This window comes from Eumetopias jubatus, unplaced genomic scaffold, assembly GCF_037043125.1.
Source record: "Eumetopias jubatus isolate StellerSeaLion01/CBP00866 unplaced genomic scaffold, mEumJub1_p1.0 scaffold_109, whole genome shotgun sequence".
In the NCBI taxonomy this organism is placed as follows: Eukaryota; Metazoa; Chordata; class Mammalia; order Carnivora; family Otariidae; genus Eumetopias; species Eumetopias jubatus.
The window spans coordinates 260716-287604 of NW_028274915.1; the positions used below are offsets into that span (position 1 = coordinate 260716).

General features: G+C 39.6%; 2 long non-coding RNA genes across 7 annotated transcripts in view; one reads left to right on the forward strand and one right to left on the reverse strand.

The window, feature by feature from the left end:
* Window positions 1–1444: 1444 nt before the first annotated feature.
* LOC148161615 (uncharacterized) lies at window positions 1445–13406 on the reverse strand. 2 transcript variants are annotated; one of them, XR_015767475.1, is made up of 4 exons: window positions 13306–13406; window positions 11693–11800; window positions 2116–2291; window positions 1445–1875 (listed from the first exon to the last, which is right to left on the reverse strand). It is a non-coding gene; the product is annotated as an uncharacterized LOC148161615 (long non-coding RNA). The 2 variants fall into 2 exon arrangements; XR_015767476.1 differs by lacking the exon at window positions 13306–13406 and adding an exon at window positions 12476–13043.
* The window catches only part of LOC114203192 (uncharacterized), a 145388-nt gene continuing 130122 nt past the window's right edge, over window positions 11624–26889 (forward strand). For 4 of the 5 annotated variants that reach the window (XR_015767473.1, XR_015767474.1, XR_015767472.1 and 1 more), the window contains exon 1: window positions 13117–13747. This is a non-coding gene — a long non-coding RNA (uncharacterized LOC114203192). Of the gene's footprint in view, window positions 11811–13116; window positions 13748–26889 lie in introns of those variants that run through there. The other variant, XR_015767471.1, reaches the window with a different exon arrangement.

The following is a 26889-nucleotide window of genomic DNA, read 5'->3' on the forward strand; positions in this document are numbered from 1 at the left end:
AATGAAATATTACTCAGCCATAAAAAGAATCAACTACTGATACATAAAAAACAATATGGACAAATCTCAAAAGACATTAAGCTGAATAAAAAAGCCAGACTCAAAGAATACATACTATATAATTCCATTTATATGAAAGCCAAGTAAAACTAATGGAGATAGAAATGAGATAGTGGTGGGGCACTTGGGTGACTCAGTCAGTTAAGCAACCGACTTGGCTTCAGCTCAGGTCGTGATCTCAGGTTCATGATCTTGAGCCCCGCATCAGGCTCTGTGCTGAGTGCAGAGTCTGCTTGAGGTTCCTTCTCCCTCTGCCCCTCCACCCATCCCCCCACCGACACCACTCACGCATGCACCGACACACTCTCCCTCCTCTAAAATAAATAAATAAATACATAAAATCTAAAAAAAGAAAGAAAGAAAAGAAATGAGGTAGTGGTTACAATAGTGGGTAGGATAACTGACCAGAAAAGAACCCAGAAAAATGAGGAGGGATGGTCTACGTCTTGTTTGGGGCGGTGGCTACACAGGTTTATACAATTATCAGAACTCACCAAGGTGAGCACTTAAAATGTGTGCATTTTATTCTACGTTACTTATATGTCAATAAAATAATCTTGTCACAACAACTCCTACAGGAGTTGCAATTTGCTGAGGACTCTTCCCCAGACCATAAGAATTGATTTAGAGTGAATAACAGTATTTACCTCTGGGGAAAAGAAATGGGGACCAGGATTAGAGTTATTGGTCAAAACGGACTCTAGCTTTATCTGTAATATTTTTCATCAGTTTAGCACCTTGCTGTTTTCACGTAATATATCTAGGAGATCAATTCACATCAGTATATAGAGCTGCCTCATTGCTTTCAAAGGTTACACAGTTGTGTCAGCCAGGGTTCGCTCAGGGAAGCAAAACCATTTAGAGTTATGATATTAGGGATATATTATAGAAATTAGACTCTATATTGGGGGGTAGCTGGGGAAGCAGAGATCCAAAAGGGGGAGTTGACATTTCAGAGGAATCACCAACCAGTCAACCTAAGAAGCCAGGCACATCCTGCTGCCAAAACAGGACCAAAAAGGAAAATGGGGGGCAAGTCTATGGGCAGCTGTTCCTTCTGCAGGTCTGTGGCAAAGTACCAGTCAGGAAGACATGGAGCAAAGAAAAGGACATCGAGCAAAGCTGGACATGGGGTAAAAAAGAGCAAGGGCCTGCTAAAAACCACCAGCACCCCTGAGTCTGTCTGGCACTACATCTCACTTCTACGCCCCTAAGAGAGTCATGATGCTGATCACTTCCATCTTCCAAGGCTTCCACCAATTCCTCTTTTAGACAATTCTAACTCAGGTATCCTCCAGGAAAGGGCATTCTGGGAAATGTTCTAGCTTACCCAGTTAGCTCTTTACAAACAAACACAAGACAGTATTTCTTTGTATGACTTTACCATAATTTAATCAGTCACCCTTTGATAAAAATTTGGGTGGTAACTGCTATTACAAATAATTCTTGAATATCCTGGTCAATCGCCGTGCACATATGTAGGAATGCATCTGTAGGATACATCCCCAGGCCAGGATCGGTGCAGGTTGATCCAAATGTCCATTCTTGGTCATATGGCCATGGAAGTGGGGCTCCAAACCTGGACCCAGCCTAGTGAGGTCCTTGCCATCTGAGTCAGAGAGTAGGTGTATGGTTTATGGCTCCACCAAAACTGCATTGTCCAGCTCAGAGAAAACAATCCCCAAAGGAAGGTGGACACTTCTTGTACACCAGATTTTCTCAGCCTTGGCACTATTGACATTTGGGGCTGGATAATTCTTTGTTTCCACACAAAAATATCTTCTGGAGGATGAAATCAATCCCCATTGAGAACCCCTGGAAAAACAAGTTCCAACCATAAAATGTTTCTGTTGTGAAAGATAACGCTTACCATGAAATGGAAAGGAAAATTTAGAAGCAGAGCAATATCACTCTGCATAATAAGAGAAGAGTGATGTGGTATTTAAGAGTGACGGCCTGGGTGTAAAGGGGACAAGGATATTGGACGGAGAAAAAAGTAACTGAAGGACAGAGTCTGAGAGAAAGAAGTTCCCAAGACAGGACAGTATGTACTACCAAGAAATGGAGGCGCTCCTGGGTGGCTCAGTCTATTGGGTGTCTGCCTTCGGCTCAGGTCACGATCCCAGGTCCTGAGATCGAGCCCCACGTCGGTCTCCATGCTCGGCAGGGAGTCTGCTTCTTACTCTCAGCCTCTCACCTTGCTTGTGCTCTCACTCTCAAGTCAATAAAACCTAAAAAAAAAAAAAAAAAAAGAGAGAGAGAGAGAGAGAGAGAGAAATGGAGTGTGCCCAAGGAGGAGCTACTTGGAAAATGTTTACATTAAAAAAAAAAAAAGTTTATGTTTTAATTTTCCCTTAGGCTCTGAGAACAATCATTGTAAATACTGTACTCATTTTTTCCCCTATTTGCAATCCTCTCTTTTACCCCCAGATCTTCACGAAAAGTTCTCTACACACAACTGCCTTATTTATATCAGTGGTACTCTGGGGAAAAGAAGAAAGAAGGTGGTATCCAGAGATGAAGAGAGAGGAGAGCAAATGCCTAGACATGATGCTGCCAGGCAGTAGGATTTAGATTCCACACAAATACCTCCAAGAAATCACAGAAATATTACAGAGGAGGCACACTGGACTCCCACGTTGCATGGAATGGGGTGTTAAGCCATTTTAAGTGGATGTTAAAGGAAAGGTTAGCCATAGGAGGTGAACTTGGAAACATGTTACATACATTTTCATCATATGCATAAACAGAGATCTGGAAAGGTGTATAGAGTAAGAGCATGGACTCGAGTCAGGCTGTGTTTGAATCTCAATTCTGCCATTTAGAACTATGTTTCTTTGTGCAAGTTATGAAAGCCTCTGAAACTCCATATCCTCCCCAGTCAATAAGGAAACAGTATCTACCTTGTAGGGTTGTTAGGAGGATGCAATGAGGTATAGCTGTAAAGTGTTTAGATAAGTGCTTAGAATATAGTAATTGCCCTACAAGGGCTTGTGACGTAAAAGAAACCCATATACATCAAATTATTAAGAATTATTTCTAGGGATTAGGATCATGGGGGGATTCAAATTGTCCACATTTAATACTCATTTCTGAATTGTTAAAATTTTCTACAATGATGCTGTGTTACTTACTAAATTGGGGGAAAACGATAAAAAGATTTCCACTTAGGAAAAACGCAACCCATTATCTTCACAAGCATTATCTTCGTGGTAAGCATTAGGAACCCCTTCTTTTCTACCATAAACGGTCACATAATCAACTTACTAGAAAGTTTTCTGTTAAAATAGAATACCTGTGTTTTAAAGTTCAAATCTGGACATGTGTCCAGTTCAAGATCTATCATCAGAAGACAAATAAGACTAACGAACACATTTGTTTGGATTCTACTTCTGTTTCTGGAGTTTGTTACCTTCATAGGACTCATTAGTGTTTGCATGTAAGAGATAATATGCTTGAATCATACAAATCTTGCATTTCTTAAATAGGGACCCAGATTCATTCATTATTGGTAAATAATTAAAATTGCTATCAACTATAATATTCTTCCTTAAAATACATTACGGGGTTGACAAATAGAATTACAAATAGAGGACTCTGCCCTGTTAGTCCCATCTGGACACAATAACAAGACGTAAAATGTTCACGTTTGGAGATGTTTACAAATCACTATGTAGCTCCAAGTACCTCTTTGACCTTTTATACAGGTTAAGCTTGGTTTAAGCTAACAACAGATCCACAGATATTTGTTATACTTTTGCCTGTGTAAGGACTATAGTTAGAGCTTCCCAGAATTTAAAGACACACATGCTATTGTTCCTGGCTCCTGGGTGGCTTACACTCTCCTTGTGAGGACCACAAAGTTTCCTGGGCTAGTGGCAACAGAGGGGAGGGAAGAGGACTTGCATTAGGAGACTCTCAGATTTCCTTCTGTGCCCACGGCAAACGCCATCAGTCAGCCTTTTCTTTCCCCTTCTTTCTGTAACTCAGGCGAATCAATTACAGAAGCAAAAATAGCCCCACTAACCCAGGCAAGTGTGGGGCCCAGAAAACACTCTGGCAGCTTTGTTTTCTACGGTCTGGAGAATGAAGATCCCTGCAGCTTGTATGATGGGGACTATGGAACATCTAGAACAGAATTCGCAACCTTGGATTTATGACCAGTAGGAGACACGAGGAGTATTAAACAAATCGAGGATTAGATGCTACTGTCAACCAACACATTAGGAGCCCTCACCCAGCCATTTATTTCCATATTCTGGCAAAGACACTCCTCCCTCATTTTGGAAATTTCTGTTCTCCTCCCCACTCCAGCCATGTGGTTACAACGGGAGCCGGTATGCTCTTACATGATCCAGCCCTCCTTGTCACAGCTGATTGGTCCAAGGGTGAGAAGCCACCTGAAATGGCCAATTGCAGTTCTTCCCCAGTATTTTTTTGACATGGATCTGGGAAAAAGAGAGTCTGTCTCCCTGGTGGAAAAAAAGTTGTAAAATGGGAAACTGTTAAACAAGGTGTCAATAACCCTATAACTGCCAAGTAGAGAAAGCTGGTTGGCAGTGGGAGAAAATAAAGCCAGCACTAAGAGAAGTGGAAACCAAGAAAGAGGCCCTTCCTCTGATTTGGTCGGCCTACTCTTCTTCCAATTATGGCAACTCCCCCAAGATCTTTCCAATAAATCCTCCTTTTTCTTAAACTACTTGAATATGGATTTCAGACACCTGTCTAAAGTATAATGACTCAAATACATTTTTCCCAGCACACATATATTATGGAGCAATCCTTAAATATGGCTTGGGTACAACCAGCCTATTTTTTGACAGAACAGATTCAGCCTGATACTGATATTCTATGGGCTTGATGTTGTAATGGAGTTCTCTAATTAGCAGAGGTTTCATACCAAGTCGGTGTGATAGATTTTATCACTGGGCTATTAGATCACTTTGATGGAAAGACTCTGAACGTGATACTTCCTCTTCTTGTCTTTGATCAACATTGCCTTGTATGTATTAGGTGACAAGCGGCAAACTTCAGGAATCCTTTGGTGAATGTCATTTTCCCACTGTAAATTGTCCTGTATGTAAATGACTTTTGGTCAGATATCAGGGCATCACAGGACTGAAAGAAATCTTACTACTTTCATAGACCATTTGTTGGAAGCCATCTTAAGTCTGGTAAAAATCTCCCGTAATCAGGTATGTGTTATGCAATCAATGCAACCTCTTTAGAACACTTCTATATTACTACCATCAATCCAAAAAGCAATAACACCATTTTCAGTGATATCCAATACTATTACAAAATACTAGTCAATACTATTACTATACTCTCATCGCTAGTTCGGGAACTCTCAAGTCTCCTCTTTCTCAGTCCTTTAGGATAGAGATCAATATGCTTTCTTATAAAAAGGAACAATAACAGTATTAAAACAAAACAGTAGCGTAAATAATAAACCATGCAATCTCATTTTCTTTGTGAAATAAGTTATTACAGTATTGCTGATTGCGTGCAGAGGCAAAATGCTACCAGTGGCAACTGCAGTAAATTCACTGGGGTTCATTGGCATACTTTCAAGAATTTAGAATGACTCATGGAATGAGTGTTAATGGAATGAAAACCTCCATTCCATCTACTCAGCGCATGGCAAGCCAATCTAATTGTTTTTCCCTAAAGCAACCAATGCAACAGTCAGGTATTTATGCAGCCCATTATTTCCTTTTATCCTGGAAGAAGCAGGAGCCTTGAGAGACAAGATCTAGGGAAGTCCTGAGATTTTTCTTTGACTTTTATGAGATTTCCTAAATCCGCACAACATGTTTGAAAGCCAGGATCGAACCATCAACATAGGTAATCACAGTGTTTAAGGGAGAAACTGTATGTTAGTAAATGAATATTTATTGGGTAACTACCACGGATTAAGTTCTGTGCTAGACACTCTTAACCTTATAACCTAGTTATATAAACTATATGTAGTTGTATACAACTATGAAACAACTATGAAAGGCGGTATGAGAACGTAATTAAAACTAATCTGTGTAGTGTTCATCCAACCCCATGCTACTCAAAGTGTATCAGCACTACCAACAACATCAGCACTACCTGCCTGGGAGCTTATTAGAAATACACAATCTCAAGCCCTATCCCAGACCTTCAAAATCAGAGCTGCATTTGGATAATATCCCCATTTGTACGTTCAAGTTTGAGAAGAACTGATTTCACCAACTCCCTTGCCTTATAATTGAGGAAAATAAGGCTCAGGGAGGTGAAGTGATGTGTCGTCACCAAACAGCTAGTTACGGACCCAGCTGGGATTCCCAGGTCTCCTCACTAGCAGGCCGATGGACTCAGGGTACTGCAGGATTTCAGACAAGAGGAAGTTAAGTGTGTTTCACTCCCTCAAATGACTATTGATTGTTCCCACCATCTCCATTCAAAGCACACACCGAGGGCCTGAGTGAACCCAATCACTCAGCCTCCTCCCGAAACCCCTTGCAGGCCAGGCTCACAGCAGCCTCCTTCACTTCAGTCCTCCCTGGAGGGACCTCCCCCTGCACAGGTCCCAGTTCTAACCCTTTCCCGGAGGCCCAGCTAAACAACTAGCCGCTTCATGAAGCCTTTCTCAATGACCCCAAACCCCTTTAGCCTCTCCCTTCCTAATTTAGATTTGCTCCTACGTTCTGCAGAGTACATCTTAGTTCCCTATTACAGCCCAACATTACAGCATTTTCTAACTTTCTGCACTATACCTATTGGCAAATGCTTTCATAATGATAATATAGATGCAATCTTTTTCTCTATTGCCCTTTTCATAAATTGGATCCGTGTCTCCTTTCCTAACTAGTTTGCTTTTATCTTATTGTATTAGACTATCATAATACCAGGCACAAAAATAATTCTAAACTCTTAATGGTAGAAGGGACCAAGCTCTTTCCCAATGCAGGGACCCCCGCTAAAACATCCCTGAGACACAGTCATTGAGTTTTACTTGCATCCTTTCTGTGTTGGAATTTTCTACATTTTTAAGGCAGCATTTTTTTTTTATTCTGAGTAACTTCAGCTGTTAGAATATTTGGGGCTGAAATCTACTTGCCTCTGACTTGTAGCGTGTGTCCTCAGTTCTGCCCTTTCAGGTACTTTAGAACAGGTCAGATAATATCTTCCACAGGAGAGTGCTGCAAGTATACCAACTAACTGGCAAGAAGTGATTTGGCAGCACAAGGCAGGCCTAGCAGTTAGAAGCAATAAAGATTCTTTCATTTCAAGCCTGTATCCTGCATTTCCTGCTTCCATACTTCTTAATGAATTCATGCTACTAATAAGTTTGTGTTGAATACCTAATATGTGCTAGTCTCTATGCAGGATGTGCCTTTCTGGGGGTTACTGAAACAGAGGAAGATCAGGAGATCACACACATCCTTGACACAATGCAGAATAGAAAACAAGTTTCCCAGTGGAAGCCTGGGGGCCACTGGATCCCACTCTGCATTTCATCCAGGTCTTCCTCAATGTCAAAGTATAAACCCCTCTAGTCATTGCTTCTCTCCCATCCTCCTCTCCTGATCTGGTTCTGTATTTCTCCCTGGGCAAGTGATTTTTCTCACGGCTGCTCTCCTAGATAATCCTTTCCACGATGCATTCTAGAATTCCAACTCCAAAGTAAATAAACACCCCTAAACCCTCAGTCTTTTCCCAGAACTCTCTCTCTACCTGCCTGCTAAAATTGCCACTGGGCGCCTGGGTGGCTCAGTTGGTTGAGTGACTGCCTTCGGCTCAGGTCATGATCCTGGAGTCCCTGGATCAAGTCCCGCATCGGGCTCCCTGCTCGGCGGAGAGTCTGCTTCTCCCTCTGACCCTTCCCCCTCTCATGTGCTCTCTCTCTCTCTCTCATTCTGTCTCAAATAAATAAATAAAAAAAAACTTAAAATTGCCACTGAGGATGCTGCCTCCTCTATTAAAGTGAAGGCTGCTCATTTTCCCACACCACACAGTCAGGGAAGGAGGGCTTGGCATCTTGGAGCCTCCTAATGGCCTTCCAGATTTTTGTGCATTCATTCTCTCATTCACTCAGTAAATAGTGAGTGTCCCCTATGTTTCAGAGACACACCGGGGCCCTTTACCTAGTGTACAAACACCTCTTTTACGGTTACTAGAATGTATTCTAGTTACAAGAGTCCCTAGAGAGTCATGTGACAAGTTCCTTTCTGCTATAGAGACAATTTGTTGTTGCTGGACAACTACAACATTAAAGCAAAAATCGCTGAGTTGAGGGCACATTTTCAGTCGGGTTTCTGAGCTCCATGTGCCTTTCTAGGGGAGTGAGACTACCACTACTGATGATGATTACTACTTCCTCATCATATTACAATTTGGGAGGGGCGTGGATTCTACTTTCACATATTCAAGAGAGTGAAAGATAAACAAAGGAAATTAGTAATGCGAAAGGTTTAGAGAGGTTTTGTTTTTTTTTAAAGCTTTTATTTGACAGAGAGATAGAGAGAGCAGGAACACAAGCAGGGGGGGTAGGAGAGGGAGAAGCAGGCTTCCCGGCCAGCAGGGAGCCCGATGCAGGAACCTGAGCTAAAGGCAGACACTTAACGACTGAGCCACCCAGGTGCCCCGGTGTATAGAGTTCTATCATGCTTTATAATGAGATACCTGAGGGCAAATACTACTGGAAGATCCATACCTTTCTGCTTTCTCCTTAATGATGCAAGTTCCAATGAAGCTGGTGTTTGCAATCTTCCCTCAACACTTTGAACTATAAGGAACCTGAGGACTAAGGGACAGGGTGGAAATATGGGCCATTATTTTGGTGGCTTTTTGTGGATTTCACAAAGCTGCAAGGGCCAAGTGGCTCTAGAGAAGTCCCCTGGTTGACACCCAGGCCATGTCAGTCACTGTCTCTCACCAAGGCTTCACCACCTCAAGGAGTTTACCAGCTGAACTTCATTAACCAGTCGGCCCTGAAGAGTCTTCAGTCAGCTACAGGATATGTTTTTTGCATTCTGTTTTATGTTGTCTTTTCATCCCCAAGTAAGGCTGTCTGCAAACAGAGACCAATTCTACCTTTTTATCTATTAAAAAAGGCATAAAATCTATACATGTTGAATTGAGACCTCTCGTACTGTTCTCATCAGAATATACAGTTTTAAGAGCGGTGTGCAAAGTCTATTAGCGGAGCACTCCAGGTCATGGAAGCCCCTTCCGACTCACCTGGGGCTACCTGTAAGCAAGTAATTAATAAGCTTTTTTTAAATGACAATATACTAAAAAGTATTATAGCATCTAATAGCTTTTTGTCGCATAGACAAATATATAGTTCTAAAACAGAAGTACAAAATGGATGGGTTCTGATATTTTACCTAGGTTGAAAGCTGGCTTTTAAATAGCTGTAGCATATTGGTTGGCATCATGGAGGTGAATCTGAATTTCCAAGCAGGAATGCTTCACATTTCTGAATATCTGAATAAATGAGTTGTTCAAAGGTATTCACCACACACATACACACATACACACTTTGATCACTGGCAACTTTTCCCTGGATTAGTCAGGCTTGAGTCAAGTATGTTCACCCACTCTGCCTTTCACCAGTGCCATCTCTTCATATACCCGTAACTATCTGGCACAGGGTGAAATCATGATTTAGCAAAGGGGCAAGTAGGAGGCTAAATGGAGTGCTATCTCCCCTAATTGCTATTTAAGCGAGACAATAAAAAGGATGAAACAAATTAAATTAGCTAAGAAGCAAGAGCATCCCAATGAACTGGCCAAGATAATCAACTTGGAAAATTAGCTATTAAACCTCCACACATGCTCATTTTCATAATATTTTGTGTGTGCTTGTGAAACGCAACCCCCCATTGAAATTGCTGGGATGAAGGTGCTCTTCATTTCTCTGAGATAAGTCATTTGCAATTGGTCTTAATGAAGTTGGTAGTGAGATCTGTTGTTAATGCCCTAGTTCATCATTTTCCATTTCAGTGCTAGAGTGTTTTGATTGGGGTAGGGGAAGTACATAAAAGAGGAGAGCAGTTGACTCAAACTAGTTACTTCTCTGAATTTTTCTACCTGACTCTATTCTTATTTTCAAATAAGTGTACTAGAGTATGAGTTTGGGGTTGTATTATTATTACCTTTGTGTTATCATCGTCGTCATCATCATCATCATCATTTAAATACCTGATCTTTACTGATTTTCAGACTACCTTTATTTTTATGAGATTTAATAATTCCTATTTTTAAAATATTTTCTATCTCATCATCCTTGTCTCTCCATGTTAGCCACTCTTATATATAGGTCTTCATACTTACAAAGAGTTAATTCTTTATTACTCATGGCAGTCATCAAAAAACCACAAGCAGTAATATAATCTATAGACAATAAATATCTATGCTTCATTTTACGCAATTATTCTAATTTTATAGTCCATGGAGCTGTTATTAGAATACAAAATTTGGGTAGCCAAATGAGTTTATTTAATATACTTCTTTCTTTCTCTTTTCTGTAGTTTCAAGTTTTTATTTAAATTCCAGTTAATAACATAAGCGTAATATTAGTTTCAGGAGTAGAATTTAGTGATTCATCACTTACACAGAACACCCAGAGCTTATCACAGCAAGTGTCCTCCTTAACCCAACACCCATTTAGCCCATCCCCCAACCCACCTCCCCTCCCGCAATCCTCAGTTTGTTCTCTATAGTTAAGAGTCTTATCTGTTCTATAGTTTGCCTCTTTCCCCCATGTTCATCTGTTTCCTTTCTTAAATTCCACATATGAATGAAATCATATAGTATTTGTCTTTCTCTGACTATTTCACTTAGCATAATACTCTCTAGCTCCATCCATGTTGTTACAAATGGCAAGATCTCATTCTTTTTTATGGCTGAGTAATAGTCCATTTATAGACATATTGTACTATATATATTTGTGTATATGTATATGTATATATATACACACATATGTGGAATAATACTCCATGTTATATATGTATCTATAAAATCCACATGTCTTCTTTATCTCTTTATCCATTCATCATTCGGTGGACATTTGGGCTCTTTCCATAATTTGGCTATTGTTGATAATGCTGCTATAAACATCAGGGTTGCACTCCCTTTCTACTCATTGCTTTGCTAGATCATAATGGCTACTCAAGACAAAACAGGTATTGAAGCATGTAATTGAAACTGAAAATTTTTTAATAGAAAGAGGAGTAATGAATTTGGATGATTCACAATCAAAAATTATGAGAGCTGCTGTCCTGAAGATTATTCAGATAAGAATGCTTTAATTGAAGATTATGACAGTTAATTTCATTTGTCAACTTGACCGGACTAAGGGATGCCCAGATAGCTGGTAAAACATTGTTTCTGGGTGTGTCTGTGAGGATGTTTCTGGAAGATATTAGCATTTGAATCATTTGAGTGAGTAAAGATTGCCCTCACCATTGCAGGTGGGCATCATCTAATCTTCCAATCTTGAGAGGCTGAATAGAACAAAAAGACGGAGAGGAAGGGTGAATTTGCTCTCTGCCCTCCAATATCAGTTTTCTTGGTTCTCAGGCCTTTGAATGTGGACCAAGACTTACACCATCACCCCCAGTTCTCAGGCCTTCAGACTCACACTGGGACTTACCACTGTCGGCATCCCTGGTTCTCAGGCCTTCCGGTTCGGATTAGAACTACACCATCAGCTTTCCTGTTCTCCAGCTTGCAGATGGCAGATCATGGGACTTCTCAGCCTCTGTAATAATGTGAGCCAGTCTCTCATAATAAATCTCTTTCTACATAGTATCAAGATAGATAGGTAGGTAGGTAGGTAGGTAGGTAGATATAGATATCCTATTGGTTCAACCCTGATTATTTATAGAGATTAAAAACACATCCTTTCCTAATGGAGTATTAGTTTTGCCTACCCATCTTCCTCTTGGTTTATCTTCATGGAGCTATTTTTTCCCCCACCAAATATTTGACTCCACTCCCAAAGAAAATATTTTCTATAGGCTTTTCCTTGGATATGTGAATAAGCTACATTCTGAACTTGGAGCAAGATTGAGTCATCTCAGAACTGTCAGACCAGAATTTCAGAGATCTCATATGTATCATGGAGCAGCTTAACAGTAGGGGTTCTATGGGCCTTGGGTTGTAGAAAAGTACAAACTTATGCCTGGTACTGAGAAAGCCAATTTTCAAACGAAGTAGTGCTCTGCATATTCAGTCTTATTTATTCTTTATCATTTGAGAAGAAAAAATAAAAGGAAGACCAAATGAAGAGGGAAACTCTACATCAAAATGAGAAGATGATACTTCAGGCCAAGTGTCTGGCATTAGTATTAATTTCAGCTAAATAGATAATGCCTAATGGCTTGCAATTAGATTAAAATACATTTTCACTAGAAAGACAAAGAGGTCTTCTTACCTTTTGAAGTAGAGATCAATAGGGACTTTTGGTAGATACACAATTGCGAATTAATATTAACTTCGGTACACATTTTGAATTTCTTCATCAGAGATAGAATGATACATGTCCCTGGCTTACAAGTGTATTAAAACAATTAAAATGACAAGTACATTCACTCAACTGTCACGCCACCAGATGCATTTCTGCTTCATTAGGAGTCAGCACAGTAGATGTTCAGTAAGACAAACATCTATTAGTAAATTAGAGTTATTGGTATATTATTCTAGATACATTCAAGTTGTTTTGTTGCCTTTGTTAAGTTTCCCCAAATATTTACTGAGTGCCTGCTATTTCCCAGGGTATGGTATTTATTCTGGGGATACAGTATAAGGATGAGTTAGACAGAGCCCCTGCCCCCAAAGAGCTCACAGGCGTGAAGTGTGATGACAGACAAGGAAATGACAAGCTGGGAAATGGAGTGTGTATGTTGTAAAAGATAAAGTAGAATATTTGTACTTTCAAACAACTTAATCCATTTTGTTCCTCTGAGTTGTAGCTCATTCTTCATTATTTGTTAAATCTTACAGTTGCCTTACAGTAAAAGGAAAAATGATGAACGATAAACATCTATAGAATCCCAACTATATTCCAGGTATTTTACATTTAAAAATAACGCAACCTTGTCTCAGAATCACAGGCCTTAAGAGCCGAAAGAAAACTTGTATTTTAAAAAAGACTTAACATTAAAAACTAGCATGACAGAAGAAGAAAAGGTAAAGACAAGTTTGAGAAACCTTAATCTAGGTCACATGTTAAATATATGGGCTTTCATGGTCTCTTCTGGGTACCTCGGATGGATAAAAGATGGCTGCGAATTCTTTGCCACTCTGTCCATTAAGACGCAGACCCATTCTCCTTGAATCTGGGTGGTCTCTGTCACAATGTTGACCAATAGAATACAGCAGAAATCATGCTATGCTACTCTTCCGGGCCTAGACCATAAGAAACTGGCAGCTTCCACTTCCTCTCTCTAAGAACACTCAACTCTTGCAATACAGCCACTGTCCTGTGAGGAAGCCTAAGCAACCCTATGTGGAGAGGAACCAAGGATCCTGACCAATAGCCCCAGTCAAGCTCCCAGCTGACAGCCAATACCAAATTGCCAGCCATGTAAGTGACCACGTTGGAAGGGAATCCCCCAGCACCAATCTAGCTACCTCTGCTGACACCATCTGGAGCAAATGCAAGCTGCCCAGAGGAGCCCCTCCTGAATTCTTAACCCACAAAATTGTGAGTAAAATACAGCTGTCTTTTGGGGCAGGTGGTGGGGACGGGGGTGTCAACTGTTTACATAGTAATAGATCATGAGAATAGAACCTGATCATGATTAATATCATCACCTCCATGTAAAGTGGTTAAAAGTCAGGTTCTGAAGTCAAACTGCCTGAGATCTAGCTGTGTGACCTCAAGACAATTTAATCTCTGTGTCTCAGATCCTTCTTCTATAATATTCGGTTAATTATAACCTAAGTCTTAGGACTTTTTGAAAGAATTAAATGAACCAATTCACATAAAGCACTTAGAAACTGCCTAATGCATAACAGTATTGAAAATTCACTATTATTATTGTGAGAAAATGCTGAATTAGAAACTACTGACTTTTAAATGGACTTTGAGAACACATCTGTCACAGCTTGGAAGCTTGTCTGTCTGTATATTAGAATCTTGAGCTTTACTCTGCTCAGCCTCCCATATAAAATCACGAGCATTTCAATGACTGTCTCCCTCCGGGTTAATGTGGTGTTATCCCAAGCTCTTATATTTCAAGTACTGTGAAAATATTGTTTCAAGAAATGGTCTGCTCATCAAAACCGTGTATCTCAATTGTGTTAAGTATATAATGACTTGCCATGTTAGCAAGATAAATCCAGGGTTAATTTAATGTAGGTATCTGAGATTTATTTTATTTTTTCTGGCTCTGTGAATTGAAACATTTCTTCCAGTTAATTTTTTTTCTGTGTTTAGTTAGAAGCGTTATTCCAACAAGCAGACTGACAGATCAAATACCAGTTTCCAAAATTCTGAATTGTTTAAATTGAGCAAGAGTTCCATCCTCATGAGCATTCTGAAAATTATTTATATTGCTCTTAAATGTTACTGAATTCTGCTGCTATGAACCAGATAACCTAGGGTTTGTCTTAGGGTTCAAAATTAATTTTGAACAATTCTGCTAGCCATAACCTATGAGATTACTTGTGGGGAGAAAAATCAAAGAAAGCTAACAACAACAACAACAACAAAAACACACAGTCAAACAAAACACACAAAATACCACACATGCGATTTTTTTTTACAAACACAAGTTTGCAAATTGAGGTCTGATTAATAAATTAGTCTCATTAAATTACGGTTGTTAATCTAAAAACAACCTCCCTGTGACACATGAGTATATGTAGGAACATATTCTAAGTTGATTGTTGTCAGGAACTCAGACTAGTATCACATGTCAATTTGTATTACTTTCCTTACAGATCATGAATGGCTTTACTTGAAATATCTTAATTTGTGCATCAGGTTCTCTAAATGGGAAAATTCCCTGAATATTTGTGCAAAATGAAGGCAAAGAACACTATAAATTGAAAGGCAATAAAAGGAGTTTATTTCCAAGCCACAGCTTGGAATCATCTCTGTTTTGAATGTTGCTGGCAAAGAATGCATTCTTGATTAGGCTTTGTTGATAGGCAAAATGTAGAGCACATTTCCAGTTCCCTAAGTCTCTGAGACTCTAGAAATCCAATTCTGAGCTACATAAAATAGCTCAGCACAATTCTCCCCTCCCCCTGCCCAAAAAAGCAGTACTTAACAAGGACAGAGCTGACAGCACGTAAGAGAACTAATGATTTCTAGAGTGATCCGAATATATATACAAACTTTTTAAAAAAATTGATGTTTAAAAAAACATCATGGAGGAGAGAAAGATGAAATTGTCTTTGTTTTTCTTTTTTTTTATTTAAATTTTACTTGGTTAACATACAATGCAATATTGGTTTCAGGAGGAGAATTCAGTGATTCATCACTTATATACAACACCTGGTACTCATCATGACAAGTGCCCTCCCCTTAATACCCATCACCCATCTAGCCCATCCCCACCCACCCACCTCCCTCCATCAACCCTCAGTTTATTCTCTATTGTTAAGAATCTCTTAAGACTGGGCGCCTGGGTGGCTCAGATGGTTAAGCATCTGCCTTCGGCTCAGGTCATGATCCCAGGGTCCTGGGATCGAGTCCCGCATCGGGCCTCCTGCTCCTTGGGAGCCTGCTTCTCTCTCTCTCTCTCCCTCTCTCTCTCATGAATAAATAAAGAAAATCTTTAAAAAAAAAAAAAATCTCTTATGACTTGGCTCCTTCTCTTTTTCTTTCCCCCCCTCCCATATGTCCATTTGTTTTCTTTCTTAAAGTCCACATATGAGTGAAATCATATGGTATTTGTCTTTCTCTGACTGATTTCACTGAGCGTAATACACTCTAGCTCCATCCACGTGGTTGCAAATGGCAAAAGGTCTTAGTAAGAAGTCCACCTCTGCCAATGACAAAGGAGAAAGAGGAAAAATGTGCAAGGACCGAGAGGCCAATGTTTGGAGAGGGGAGCTAGGAAGTATTCATGATCGAATTATATCACGTGCTATCAGAATTGCTTCTAGAGCAGCGGTGCCAGAAGTTGCTACCCCTAAAATCTGCAGATATCTTATAAAAGTAAGAACGAGAATGACTGGAATTAGTTCCCGGTTCCATCACTGGCCAATTGTATGATCGTCGAAATATCATTAAATATTCTTCGTTTCCCCAGCTATATATTAACAGCAATTACCACATGCCCGCTACTTGTCCTACTGAAATCCCATGAACTAAAATTCCTTGAAAGTCGTATGTCACTTAAATGATACAGCTTCACGGTTATCATTTTTGTCATCCCCATTCCCAAAGCCCATCCTAGGAGTGAACCTTCACAGGCACTGAGGCCTCGCCCTTTCTTCAAGTGCTGATTCCTCGGCGTCTTGTTAGTTCTGCTTCTTCCATTGAGGGCAGGCTCAGAACCTCCCACAGAACCACAGAGAATGTCACCAGTTTCCTTGTTGTTATTGTTGTCATTGACCCTGACCGACAGGTCCCATTCTCGGCAGCCCCCTCCTCTAGGGCTCCACCTCTCACAGGGCTACAACATGTCTGTCATCAGATTACCTCCAGATACACGGTCCCCCCACAAACATTAAGTCTAATGAAAACACTACCAAAAGGTATTAAAAGGTGAGCCTGCATGTTTTACATTTCCCCTAGAGCCTTACTCTTGGTGATTTACATAACTGCTTCAGAATATTCAAAATCCATTTATAAATGTCACCATTTGCAGAGATTATTTACAAATAATCTTAACTTCAACTTCAAAATCTAGGTGGCTAGGATCAGGGGGTTTTGTGCATCCTCTCTCCTGTCTCACTCGGCACTGGTTTAGTTATGTTCCCAGCTTGCTCTCACCTAGATCAAAAGAGGGAGAGAGGACCTGAGAACGACTATCATCATAAATAAAATCCGTTTGCTCGTTCTGTGGTCCCCCATTCCGTGTGCGTTTTCAGTTTGTATTGTAGATATACTGAATGCGCAACGTCTAGTCTACGTATGATAATGCATCCAGGGTACTGCAGACACTTAAATATTAAAACAACAACTGTGTTATTTAAAAACTGAACCTAGTTTCTAGCGCAACATTTTGTCTCAAGAGAATGTAGAACAAATAACTCACAGTATGTTTTTAATGGTCTACACTCTTTCAGAAACCATAGCAAGAGAAAAAGGTCATCCTAACCATTTACTCATAAAATAAGAGTCACACTAATTTTAAGATTGATGAAAATCACGAGATAGTATCATCTACAATCAGAATAAGCAAAGAGAAAATCAAGAGATGACAGATTCATGGAAAAACAAAACTAGCTACAGAAAACCTCGTGCATATCATTTGATTTTTTGATGCTCACTTGAAAAATTTTCAAATAGCGCTACAAGTATACAGCAAAAACAAGCTAAAGTGCATCTTCCTTCTTCACAACCCTTCAACCAAGTCCCACTCCCCTGTCATGGTGGCCCTACTCAGAACTCAGTATGCAGATGTTTTCAAAACAGTTTAATGCCATACATACACTACTATGTATATACGATGTTCATAAAATATAATCATACAAATAATATATATATGGATGTACACATTCATGCATTTACTTAATGATTTTCCTTTTGATGATCATAAACGTTGTTGAATATCTTAACAAATACACCTTTGGGCATATTCAAAGGATACACTTTAATTTTGGTATTTACAGCCAAATTTGCCTTCCAAATAATGACTAAGGCAATTAAACTCTTACTAACTGTGTGGAAGTGAACATTTTCCTCCATTTATCCACAGTGGACACTGTGTCACCATTCCTGTTTTCCAGTACAATTAGGAAGTTATTCTTTATTCTATAATTTCAGTGGAAACTTGGAAAAGAGCAGAGATAAAGTATATGCTCAGTCTTCTATCTTTTACTACAGGTACCACTAAGTGAAGTATCTAAAACCAGGAACAAAATATATAAATCTTTTCTCTGAGCAAAATTTGGTTAAACACACACATGGTTATCTCTAAAATATCCCAAAGGGGATGGAGTGACAATCTGGAATTCTTATAATATACAAAAGGGCCATTAGGTGGCAAATACCAGAAAGCCACAGTTGCTTCTGAAATTTTATGTAGTTCAAACCACAAGCTCTAGAGAAATAGAGAAGATTTTAAGATTGGAGATACTTTGGTATTTAAGAGCACCACTCTCCCCCCTCCAAAAATAACCTGCCATAAGAGGTTGTGGAGATAAAATATAGAATAATGACATTTATTTTGAGGTCTGGTTACGAGTAAAAATCCAAACAACTTTATTACTGTAACAATTCAACACAATCATGCCTTATGGCACTAACCATGAACAATTTGTCCAGCTTTTGTCTGAGTGGAGACAACATAGTAAGAAAGACACAAAACCAACTTCTACAGGAGCTATTTATAAAGCAAAAAGAATTAAAACGTGTCCATTTGCACATTGTGCTCAGTAGAACAGAATGGTGAGACTGAAAATATACCAACTATACTGTTTAAACATGAATACATTATAAAAGAGCATGTTATAAATAGGTGAGAATTATGGAACAAATGGTTTTGGGTGATTAAATCAAAATTCCATTAAAATAGGGATTTTCACTTTATGCCATTTAAGAAAATAAACTCCAGATAGATTAGAGAGATAAGGATAGAAAAGATAATACTTTGAAAAATTAGCAGATAGAGAATAGAATGATTGTCAGATCGACGGAGAACGTCAACTTTCCTATCCTTGAAATGTAGAGGTCACAAAGGTAAAGCTGACATTCAAATAAGAAAAACTGTCCATAAGTGATAGTAGCATTGCTATTTTTAAGAAGAACATCAAGGCCAAGGCTATAAACAACAACTCACAGAAAGAGTAAATACACACAAAGGAGCAAAGGTCATTCCTGCTGGTATTCATAACAAACATGAGGCACAGTGGCATATGTTTTAAAATGTGGCTAAAACTGTTGTATAACCCTTTTGGAAAGCAACGTGACCCTACCAATAAAGAGCCAGTAAATTGTACATACATTTTAATTAATAATAAGTATTCTAGAAATTTATCCTAGGAAATAAAATAAAACCACTATTTACTGTGCTCGGTACCTTACATACATTATCTTATTTAATTCAACAAGAGAATAAACCTCATAAGCACAGATATATTCTTTGTAGTGCTTCCTGCAAAAGGACAAACATTCTAAATGCCAACCACAGGAGAAAACATTAAAAGTATGGTCCACTGGCACAGAATGCACCCATTTAAGACAACAACAACAAAAACCATTTTGAAGCCTAAATAGATGTGCACAGTGATACCATAAAAATTATTTACTTGAGGGAGTTCCAGCTTTCTCCCCTCTCTGTCTCATAACTTGTACACATTCTCATATCTGTGTACCTTGTACAAATGTTTCCTTGGACAAATTCACCCTAGAATCAGAGTTAAGGTCATGGCGGGGGGGGGGGCGGTGGTACAGGAAGAGACTCATCCTCCCAGAACACACATTTTGCTGTGGGAGAGAGCGGTCACTGTTGGAGGGTTCCAGCTGGAAGGCGGCAAGAGACTACTGAGGGACCAAGGAGATAAGAGCAAGATGAGAGAAAGCAAGTTCTATTGAGGGTGCAAGAATGAGAAGCTCCCTGGAGTTTCCAAGTGTTGAAAACAGGGGGAAACACTAGACTTCAGCAAGATTTGCTGACGTCTAAGGACATCTGCTCTGTTTAATGTGAATCAAGGTTGAAATTCCTTTCTGGGCTCCCCTTTTAAAGATTTTATTTTATTTTATTTTATTTTAGAGCACACATGGGGGGGCACAGAGGGAGGGAGAGAATCTGAAGCAGACTCTGTGCTGACTGTGGAGCCTGATGCAGGGCTCGATCTCACGACCCTGAGATCATGACCTGAGCCGAAATCAAGAGTCAGACACTTCACGGACTGAACCACCCAGGTGCCCCTGGGTTCCCCTTTAAAAAAAAAAAAAGACCTAGTTTAGGCTACATGAGTTTATGGTCGGTTATTCATTGATACAGAAAATGTTTATGGTATAACTGCCCCTCGCTTACTGGAAAGAATAGGAAATGGCCCAGTAGGAGTTGCTTGGGAGGAACATTACACTGGTGTGGGGAGCTTATGGGGCATCCCAAATGCCCACATTCTGAGATCTGAGACCTCAAATTTTGAGTTCATTGATCCAACCCCCATGGCAGCTACCAAAGCTTGGGAACCAAGAACAGATCCGATTGTTTTTCAGTCTGGAGGAGCTAGTGACAAGCAGTGGCAAGCATGTGGTAGTCAACACGGAGAACACAAAAACAAGCAAAGAGGCTTCCAGACAACGAGCACCCACTGAGGTCTTCCATTAGCAAGCCCCAATCCACTCCTCTGATGTGAAGGAAGACTATTAATGATGGAGCATGAAAATGTTAAATTTTAATTGTAAAAAAGCCGAAAGGGGGGATTTGTGTGATTTGTGGGGCAACTTGCTGGCTCAGTCAGAAGAGCAGGTGACTCCTGCTCCTGGGGTTGTGAGTTCAAGCCCCACGTTGGGTGTAGAGATTACTAAAAATAAATAAACTTTAGAGTGTGTGATTTGGCCCTTCTGACATTTTTCATAAATATAAAGGTCATCTAAAAAACTCTTTTCAAAATGCTTTTCACTCCTTTTGATGGCTGCATAATATTCCATTGTAGATATATACCACATCTTTATCCATTCATCTGTCGATGGCCATCTTGGCTCTTTCCATAGTTCGGCTATTGTGGACATTGCTGCTATAAACATCGGGGTGCACGTACCCCTTTGGGGAAAAAAATGCTTTTCACAGTAAAAAAAAATAAAAGTGCTGTGAGTGACCACACATTTCAGTATGCAAACACTCAGTGACTTTTATTATGTTTCAATGAAATGCAGTAGAAAAGTGGCACTGGGCAAGGCGTTGCCTTCAGCAAGGGAAGAGAATATATAAAAGTTAATCTTCTGGGGCGCCTGGGTGGCTCAGTCAGTTAAGCGTCTGCCTCCGGCTCAGGTCATGATCCCAGGGTCCTGGGATTGAGTCCCACATTGGGCTCCTTGCTCAGAGGGGAGCCTGCTTCTCCCTCTCCCTTTGCCCCTCCCCCTTGCTTGTGGTTTCTCATTCTCTCTCAAATAAATAAATAAAATCTTTTAAAATAAATAAATAAAAGTTAATCTTTCTACATAATAGTTTTCCACAGAGACATGGAACCTTAACATGAATATTTTTTGCCTCCTATGAAACTAGTTGTTCCTATAATGCCATATTTCAGACTACCTGGGCCATCGGACAGTGAGCAGATGAAGTGCAGTCATCTGTCTAATCCATCGACAAATTTTCACTGACCATCTCAGATGTACAGGCCTTGAGTGAAGCTCTGCAATAATTTTTCCATTAATTAAAATCACTGTAAAAAAATCACTGTAGATAAATGGGTTTTTATTTTTTGTTTTTAAATTTTAAGATACTATACTATTAGAGCTGATTGCAATTCAGTTGCAAATAATGTTTGCCTAGCTGGGGGAGGAATACAGCACTCTACCGGGAGGCCACCAGTATCCTGTGTCATGTAAAATGAGTCTGTGCTAGTAGAGCTGTGATCACAGTTGTAATTTAATACAATTTTGATCATCTTAAACCTCTTTACCATCAACTTCTAAAACATAAATGGTACATTTTTCTTATTATATAATTAGAAAGCAACCACTCATTAATTATTTGTGATTTACCTTAACATTTTAAGTGGTGAAATAATCAGTGGAGGTCACTAAATGATGTCCTAACTATGCTGGAGCCTCTACCAGACTGTGGAACGGTAGGACTGAAACATCAAGGCTTATAGCTGAACATTAGTCCAGGGCACAATTACCTGTTAATGCTCTCAACAAGTGCTTTCTGGGATCTTTTACTCAACTCGTCAAAAACAGTGGCAAAACACCCCAATCAAGGGAGTTTAACAGCATTTATCTTAACGAGCAAAAAAAATGGTTGTGTGTGTGTATGTGTGTACACATATATTCATAATTTTTACATAGTTTTCCGTTTAGCATCTTAGACCAAATAAAATAATGTGTGTTATTTTATACATTATTGCAAAGCATAGTGTAATATTTTTTTCAGTGTAGGCTTTAGGGTCATAATTAAGATTCTTGAAAATTAACTGAAAATCAGTACATAAGAATCAGATATACCTAATAGGTATTATCAAGACAAAACATTTCCTAGGCCAGAAATAGGAAGAATTCAAACCTGGCTTTAAGCTAATCAAAGGTATAATATCCTTAAAGAAAGAACTTGTTGGTTAGGACGGAACATAGGAAAATGAAACTTTGGGTGCCTTTTGAAGTAGCTCTACAGAGAGAGTGCTCTCCTTCCCTTTTATTTTTCTTACTGCAGATTAATAAAATAGTGTATCTATACAACTGTCAAAAGTTTGGTTAATAGGACTCTATCGCTGAAAAACTGAACCGCTCGTAGTGTGCAAAGTCCTATAAATAAATCAGCCTGTACACATGTGCATGCAAATTTAGTTTCTTGTAGAAGACTGATTTAAAACTTTTCAAAAGGTCTACCATGCTAGATAGGTCTTCAACTTTTTAAGAACCTAGTTTGCCCTGTGTAGAGACAGGTTCCAAGTCAATCTCATTTTCTTTATCTATGTTTTATACCTGTTTGTTTTGTTGAAATTTTAGTTTAGTTTTGTTTGTCTTCTATAACTCGTAATGGAAATTTTAAAAACACAAAATTTATCTTTCTTTCCAAGAAGGTTTCGAAGAACACAGAAGCACTTCTTCGGGATAGAGACAGCAAAGTGTTAGAAAGAAGGAAACTGTGAAAAAATGCAAAAGAGAATTTTCTGAGTCTCTTGAGGCAGGTCTCTTTACAACGACTTGAAGAGAATATTAGAAGTAACCATATGAGCACAAACATATCAAAATGCAATAATAATAATAATTTTTACACTTACTTCTAGACTTCTATTATTGTAAATAATTAAGAACGGACTACAGTCAGAATAGCAGTAATATTCAAAATGGGTCTCAACAAAAGCCAGGATAAGACCAGATATCTGAGGCCGAGACACACCAAACAATTACATACTGACACAAACTGCCAAAGGTGATGTGGCAGGACTGCATATTTGAGAAAACATGCGGAGATCAGGTGTATCATAGAAGAATTCACAACATTTAGCAAATCAAACATGTGATCTGTATAATAAGATCAGCAGAGTTTTTAGGAAATACTTTTAGCCTAAATAATTTTAGGAAAACTAAAAAGAAAAGAGAGTAGGGGTCGGGGTGGGGACACAAGGTGGGGAAGGGAAGGGAACACAGAGGATTTTGATTCTGGGGAGAATGGTGAAAGGACAGCCATTCAGTTCTGTTTATAGTTATTCCTTACGTGATGACAATGTGCAGTAAAAACACCTTGTAAAGGAGAACATTAAGAATGACAAAATAAGAGACTGAAATCAATAATGTAAACCATTAAGAAAGAAAAACAAATAAAAAGCGACAGTTAAGGGTAGAAAGAATAAAGAGAATAAAGGCTTAGAGTAGTTTAAACTTAGACAATATTTGAAATATCAAGAATAGGAAATACGGGGCGCCTGGGTGGCTCAGTCGTTAAGCGTCTGCCTTCGGCTCAGGTCATGATCCCGGGCTCCTGGGATCGAGCCCCACATCGGGCTCCCTGCTCCGCGGGAAGCCTGCTTCTCCCTCTCCCACTCCCCCTGCTTGTGTTCCCGCTCTCACTGTGTCTCTCTCTGTCAAGTAAATAAAATCTTTAAAAAAAAAAAAAAGATTAGGAAATAAGAAACTCAGAAATATAAAAAGGTAAGAAGAGGACTCTATTAATATATTAAAAAGTAACATATTTCTAAATGTAAGAGAAAAAAGAATTAAAGGTGAAAATAAAAGTGAAGACAGATATGAAGAATTTTTTTTAAGATTTTTATTTATTTATTTGAGAGAGAGAGAGAGAGCACAAGCTGGGGGAAGGGCAGAGGGAGAAGCTGACTCCTTGCTGACTCAGTGCAGAGCCTGATATGGGGCTCGGTCCCAGGACCCTGGGATCATGACCCGAGCTGAAAACTGACGCTTAACCGACTGAGCCACGCAGGTGCCTCTGAAGAATTTTAGAAGATAAAATCATGATGCTTTACAAATTGCAAATAAAAAATAAAAAATGGATTGAATATATCCAAACATAATGTATTCTAAAAACCAGTTTTTTTAGGTAAGTTAAGGCCAATATTTTTAAACTCTTTGCTAGAATTCTTCCAACACACATCAGAATACAGAGAACAGCAAGGTTAACGCTCATGCCCCCACCTGTTCCTACAACCAACAACCTCTAGGTGACCTATTTTCTCTCTACTTCCCAGTTCCCCTTCCCTCCCTCAACCCTCTTCCTCCCTCCCCCAGCTCCCCCTTCCGGGATTCCTTGGTGAAGTGCTCCTTCCCACACCCTTTTGCCCTCAGTGGTGTTCTCATCCAAAGACAGGCCCAATTCCCTAAATGTTCACTCCCTTTTGAGTATTACAACACTCTCGTTCCAGTTCTCTAGACTCCTATTCCTCATAAAACTCCATTCTCGTCTCCACGTTAAGACCTTCCTTCTACCAGACACCTTTTTCCGCCCCTCTCCCTTCTTCCCTAGTGCTGGCTAGACTTGGTTCTGGAAGCCGGGTCTGGGAGAAGCTGTGCACCACACCCTCGTAGCCAGTTCTTCCAGTTGCTTACCTTGCTGTGTGGAGCAAGCAGAAAAGAGGAAAGGAACCCCTTTCCCTTTGGTGTAGGCCATCACCGTCCTCACTGTTACCGAACCTCACCGGATCACAGTTCTACCTCTGTGGCTGGATTCAAAGGCCAGCTGTCTTGTGGGGCACGCTTGTGGATCTCTGGAGGCCTTCGCACAGTGCCGTGAGGTGGGACATCTGTCTGAAGCCCGACTTGGTCATCCATTATCAGGCCCTGCCTTGCCTCAGCAGTCCACCCATGGCCTTTGGCCTCGAGGGCTCCCTTGCTCAGCTAACAGTCCTCAGGAGTGGTTGGGGAGCAGCAAGCCGGCTTAAGTCCTGCAGCCCTCTGCGATGTCCACTTGATCCAAGCGATACTCTCAGATCCTTCTGTTGCACCACATGGGAGAAATGCAGGGCACTACCCCCCCACCCAACCCAACCCTTGGCACTCTTTGCAGCTGTGTCACCCTTTTTCCTTCTCACTTATGCCTGGTGACTTGGCAACATTCCAACCAAACGGATCACCACTCCCCAACTCAGGGAGGCAGGGAACCATTCCGGGACGGCCAGTGCTATCGGGGTGGGGGCCAAGTGCAATGACCCCGACCATCACCCCTGGGGACAGAGGAGGAAAGGGGACAGGGGTGTTGTTCCCCTTCCAGCAGCACATGCTCCTCCTCCACACAGGCCTCCTAGGAGGGGCTCAGCTGTGCTCTGTGTTTTCTTCTTTATGATTTTAGATACATGTTCAAAGTTTTTAAAAATGAGCTATCATAACTAGATTTTTAAAATTAAATCTACCTATCCTTCAAAACTAATTGAAACATAACCCCTTTCATAAAGCTTTCTCGATCACTCATGTAATCAAACGGAAACCTCTTTCCTCTGATCTCTTAATTGTTCTTCTGTTCATTCTTAAGACATTTATCACAGATTATCTTATATTATGGTTATTTTTTAACATGTTTTATATCACTTATTATATAGGAAGCATTTTGCAGATAATATTTATGCATCCCCTACAGTGCATCCCCTAGCACAGCGACACACACAAATAAATCCCTCAATAAATACTTATTAATAATGAAGAGTATTTTCCATATATAGAAAGAAGTACTGAATAGTTGTCAAGTTTTATTATATCATCAAATCTCTAATATTTATTTCCAACAGCATGTAAGTACAGTCAGTCTCTAGCTGAACTTTATCAAAAGCCAAATTTAAATGTATAAACCCTACTTCAAGAGAACAGGATTTCTATTTATAATTCAAAAGAAAATTTGTATGTTATCAAAGCAATTGAAAACACAACAGAGAAAAACATTTTTTTGAAAAAGTGAAATCTAAGCCAACCCATGAAGGACTCCTTACAAGGGGAATCAAATAATTATATGTACAATTGTTATTGTATGTTTTCCCAATAGATTGTAAGCTCCATGAGTGCAGACATCATTTCCAACTATAAAACCAGCAACTAGCCCAGTGGTTGGTACATAGAGGCTGTTCACTAAAATTTGTGAATGAACAGAAGGAAACAACATTAAAACTAGAATTCTAGTTTTAATAATAGATAATAATAGATAATAGAGGCCTTTTCAAGCAAGAATAGCAAGGGGAATTCCTCATAATATTCAAAGTAAAACTCTGAGTCAATTGTCACCGATAAAATAATGGAAGCACACAAAGCTAGACTTAGTCCAGTGTGTATCTGCAAAGGCAGTGAGGCCAGAAAGGGCATAAAAATGCACAAACATCACAAAATCACCAATCACATGCCATATCGTTCCAGGATATGCCTAAATTTAGGATTATAGTTAGCACACCCCTAGGGCTAGTCTAAATAACTATGTACCATATTTGGACTCCTTGCTGGAATATTTTCTTCTTTTCCCAAAACATCAGGGCATAACATATTTAGCTGGGGCCAGGCATGGTCCCACCAGGTTAAATTTGGGGAAAAGTGTATGGAAAGCTTGCTCGTTAATGGCT